Below are 5,204 nucleotides of genomic sequence, written 5' to 3'. Positions count from 1 at the left end.
GCTTTGAGCGATCATTAGTATTAAGTAGCTACTCAGCTACTTAAATACCAATTAGCTGTGCAAATGAAGCAGCCCAAGGCTATTATCTGCGCTCAGATCCTTTGTTATCCACAAACAATGAGAAACAATGCTATCAGCACTCCCTGTGGAGAACTTTTGATAAGAGTTAAGTACGATTTTTAGGTTAGTTTGAATTTAATGATCAGCTAACAGTGCCTGGAAAGTGGACGATGGGCGCACATTTACACGCACCGATTATTGTTAAAACTATCGCCGATTAGCAATTTTTTTTTTTTTTTTAGTGATCATTGGCTAGCGTAAATGGGCCTTTAGCCGGCATAAAAATAATCGTTAACCTGATGATAATTTGTTTCATTTAAATGCAGTTCATTAAGTCTTTACAGTGACTTAACAATGGTTTTGTTTGCTTTGCATGTACAATGAGCACAGTGTTTACTCATGCCAGGAGAGAACAATGTACTCATTGTATATGTAAGGGAGAAAGACAATGGAATCTACTGGCCAGATAATCTGTCACTCAAATATGCCCAGCTGCTACAGAAGTTTACTTAGCTAATTAGGCACTTTCTAAGGGGAGAACCTGCAGACTCATGCCTACCTCCTGGAACTCCATCCCGACTTGGAGGCCCTGGATTCTCCCCCTACCGTTTCTAAGGCACCCACGCTTCTCCATAGCACTGCCCGGCCTCTTGGAGCCCCCGCTGGCATGGCCAGCTGGGTCCGTCTCCCTGGCTAGCGCCTGGAGCTTTTGGACGTTTTCGAGATTTTGTCTCTGCGAGCTTCTGGGGGTGACAGCGGGGGGCTAATGTGGGCTGTGTCCGACCTCCTGGGAGTCCCGTCTGGCTGCATCGGCAGCTTACACAGGGTTTTGACCAAATACTGAGAGATAGAGATGAGCGAGCACCAAAATGCTCGTTGCTCGAGTCGAACTTTTCGTAATGCTCGAGAGCTTGTTTCGAGTAACGAACACCATTTAAGTCAATGGAGGACTCAAGCATTTTTGTATGGGACCGTTGCTCCGTATAGGTGATGACTTGGAAAACACCACAGAAACGGATAGGGAACGGCAGGGGCAGCATGCATGGCTGTATCTGAGGCTCCCAGGTCCCTCTATTAAGCCAAAATGGGGCAAGAGTCTGGGGTCACACCCTTAAAAATTTACTTCAGACAAACCCTCATTAGCAAGGCACACGCGCTGGCACATCTTATCTAAGCACCACACTACCTGCAACCAAGGACAATCGCTGCCTGTGGGTGACACCGCTGCCTCTTCTCCTGGGTTACATGCTGGCATTGCTGTCCCACCCCCTGCACGACCCTGCGTCCACAGCGCACACAAAATTTTCCCTGTGCAGCGTTCAGCTGCCCTCATGCCACACCACCCTCATGTTGATTTATAAGTGTGTCTGCAATGAGGAGGAACCGGAGGCACACACTGCAGAGGGTTGGCATGGCCAGGCAGTGACGCTCTTTGAAAGTGTGGGCGATAGCTCATTCCAATCCTGTGCCACCTCCATCACAAAATTGTCAGAAGCCGCAAACGTGGGCATAAAAGGGACTCAAGTGCCAACACTTCTACACATCTCCACAATGCAGCAATACTCTGTGTGGGAAGCACGTGAGCGGGCCCAGGGTCAGGCTTGGTCCCAGCCTCCACCTTGTGTGACCCAAGGTGCCCTGAGTTACATAGCAATGGGAAAGCCATGTGTCCCCACACAATTCATTCTGTGTAGGTGTCAGATAGCTGAACAACGCAATGGGAAGTCTTTGTGAACCCACAGCATAGGCGAGCCCAAGGAAATGAAATATGGTATTACACATGAGGAAAACAGAGTGCCCAAACATGGCAGAGTTTCACCTCGCCAAGGGTCTCGGCCCACATTTCTGCCCTAGTCAGTCAGTGTATTTGTGCCAGAAAGGTAAAACACAGCAATGCGAAGTCTTTGTGCACCCACATCATAGGTGGAACCCAGTAACATTTATGTAGCAAGAGTATAGGCGGACCCCAGAAATATTTCTGTAGCAAAAGTATAGGCGGACCCTAGTAACATTTCAGTAGCAAATGTATAGCTGAACCCCTCAAACCTTTCAGTAGCAACTGTATAGGCGGACCCCTGTAACATTTCTGTAGCAAGAGTATAGGCAGACCCCTGTAACATTTCTGTAGCAAGAGTATAGGCGGACCCCTGTAACATTTCTGTAGCAAGAGTATAGGCGGACCCCTGTAACATTTCTGTAGCAAGAGTATAGGCGAACCCCTGTAACATTTCTGTAGCAAGAGTATAGGTGGATCCCTGTAACATTTTTGTAGCAAGAGTATAGGCGGACCCCAGTAACATTTCTGTAGCAAAAGTATAGGTGGACCCTTGTAACATTTATGTAGCAAGAGTATAGGCGGACCCCTGTAACATTTATGTAGCAAGAGTATAGGTGGACCCCTGTAACATTTTTTTAGCAAGAGTATAGGCGGACCCCAGTAACATTTCTGTAGCAAAAGTATAGGCGAACCCCAGAAACATTTATGTAGCAAGAGTATAGGCGGACCCCAGTAACATTTTTGTAGCAAGAGTATAGGCGGACCCCTGTAAGATTTCTGTAGCAAGAGTATAGGCGGACCCCTGTAAGATTTCAGTAGCAAAAGTAAAGGCGAACCCCTAAAACATTGGTGTACCAATAGTATAGGCGAAGCCTGAAAAAATTAGTTTCCTTACAGTATTGGCAATGGCCTGAAAAATTGGTGTACCAAGAGTACAAGTGTACGCGTGAAAAATTGCTGAACACCGAGGGCAGGTGAAACCCGCAAACATTTTTTGAAGATACGTTATTGATTAATTTGTAACAGAGTCTAGAGGCAGCCCTCTGCAAAAATTGGTTTAAGTTTAACTTTTAAAACTTTAAAAACTTATAAAACTTTTCAAACTTTTAAACAGAGCCTTTTGGGCCGCATAGAAATTGGCAGTTCAGCATGATGACATGCTGCTTTAGGAGGAGGAGTAATAATATCCGAGAGGGTGATAGAGGATGCATTTTTCTCCTGTTGCAGTGAAAAGATTCTTTAGGATCCGCTGCTTTTCACCGGTGGAGAAGAGATGTCTGGGGAAATCCAGCCTTTGTTCATCTTTATGAGGGTAAGCATTTGACAGGCAGGTACGCTTATCCGTGATGATCCCCCCGGCAGCACTAAACACCCTCTCTGACAAGACGCTAGCAGCAGGGCAGGCCAGCATGTCCAGGGCATACAGCACAAGTTTGTGCCACGTGTCCAGCTTTGACACCCAGTAGTTGTATGGAGCAGAGGCATCACGGAGGACGGTGGTACGATTGGCTATGTACTCCCTCACCATCCTTTTACACTGTTCCCTCTGACTCAGTCTTGACTGGGGAGTGGTGACACAGTCTTGCTGGGGAGCCACAAAACTGGCAAAGGCCTTGGAGAGTGTTCCCCTGCCTGCGCTGTACATGCTGCCTGATCCCCACGCCTCCCCTGCTAGTTGGCCCTCTGAACTGCATTTTCTAAGGCTAGCGCTGTCAGATGGAAACTTTAGCATCACTTTTTCCACCAGGGCCCTGTGGTATTGCATCACTCTCATACCCCTTTCCTCTTCGGGAATGAGAGTGGAAAGGTTCTCCTTATACCTTGGGTTGAGAAGGGTGTACACCCCGTAATCCGTGTTGGCAAGAATGCGTCTAACGCATGGGTCACGGGAAAGGCAGCTTAACCAGCAGCCAGCACCCCTTTGCCGTCACCGTCCCTCTCTGTGTTGGGGCTTTGAAACCTTTTTCACCATGCAAACTTCATTGGATGACAGCGGGAGCAACCTGTGGGCTGTGTCCGGCCTCCTGGAAGTCCCTGCCGGCCGCATAGGCAGCTAGGGCAGGGTTTTGGGCAAATACCTGTTCTCCCGGGACTCCAGGCGGCCACCCGGACGGCTGTAGCCCTGTTCCCACCTGAGATTAGGAGGGACTTTGCCATGCTTACAGATCTCTCTTCAAGGCAGTCCTGCCGCTGAATCCGGGGCTCCCACAGGGACTGTGCCACCCCGTGGAACTCTGACACAGTTGCATGGGCGGCCGGCACCTAGCTGCCGGTCACCCACTCTCTTTCACCCAGCCAGCCCCCCAGCATACATCTGCCGGAGGTGCTTTTTTGAGTTCCCCCATTTTGGCACATAAGCACATCCTGAGTTGAAAACCGGCAGAGTCATGCTGACCTCCTGGAAGTCCAGCCCGGATCTGAAGCCCTGGATTCTCCCCATCCCGATTCTCATAGATTTTTTTGCGGACTTAGTCAGGATTCAGGACTTGTCTCTGCAGGCTTCTAGGGGACGATAGCAGGGGCTGCCGCAGGCTGTGCCTGGCCTGGCCTCCCGGAAGTCTCACCAGGCCACATAGGCAGCTCCGACAGGGTTTTGGCCAAATACTGAAAGACACTCAGGGACACACAGGGGCTGTTACAGCTGCACCAGGCCAGTCTCCTTAGGTACCCCACCGGCCACATTGGCGGCCAAGACCCCCTTTTGACCAAACCCCGGTGGACACTCGGCGACACACAGGGGCTGTTCCAGGTCAACCCAGGCCGGCCTCTTAGGGTACCCCACTGGGCCCATTGGCGGCCGAGACTCCCTTTTGACAAAACCCGGGGGACACTCAGGGACACACGGGCTGTTCCAGGTCACCCAGGCCGGCCCCCTAGGGTACCCCACCGGGCCTATTGGCGTCCAAGACCCCCTTTTGACCAAACCCAGGGGAACCCCAGGCCCATTGGCGGTCAAGACCCCTTTTTAACGAAACACCGGGGGAAACTCGGGGACACACAGGGGCTGTTCCAGCTCACCCAGGCCGGCCTCCTAGGGTACCCCACCGGGCTCATTGGCGGCCAAGACTCCCTTTTGACCAAACATCGGGGGACACTTGAGGACACACATGGGCTGCTCCAGGTCAACCCAGCCCGGTCTCTTAGGGTACCCCACCAGGCCTATTGGCGGCCAAGACCCCCTTTGGACCAAACCCTAGGGGACACTCAGGGACACACAGGGGCTGTTCCAGCTGCCCCAGGCCGACCTCCTAGTGTACCCAGCTGACCACATTAGCGGCCAAGACCCCCTTTTTACCAAGCCCCGGGGGACACTCAGGGACACACAGGGGCTGTTCCAGCTCACCCAGGCCGGCCTCCTAGGGTACCC

This window comes from Eleutherodactylus coqui, chromosome 1 (genome assembly GCF_035609145.1).
Source record: "Eleutherodactylus coqui strain aEleCoq1 chromosome 1, aEleCoq1.hap1, whole genome shotgun sequence".
Lineage (NCBI taxonomy): Eukaryota > Metazoa > Chordata > Amphibia > Anura > Eleutherodactylidae > Eleutherodactylus > Eleutherodactylus coqui.
This window is presented reverse-complemented; position numbering follows the sequence as displayed.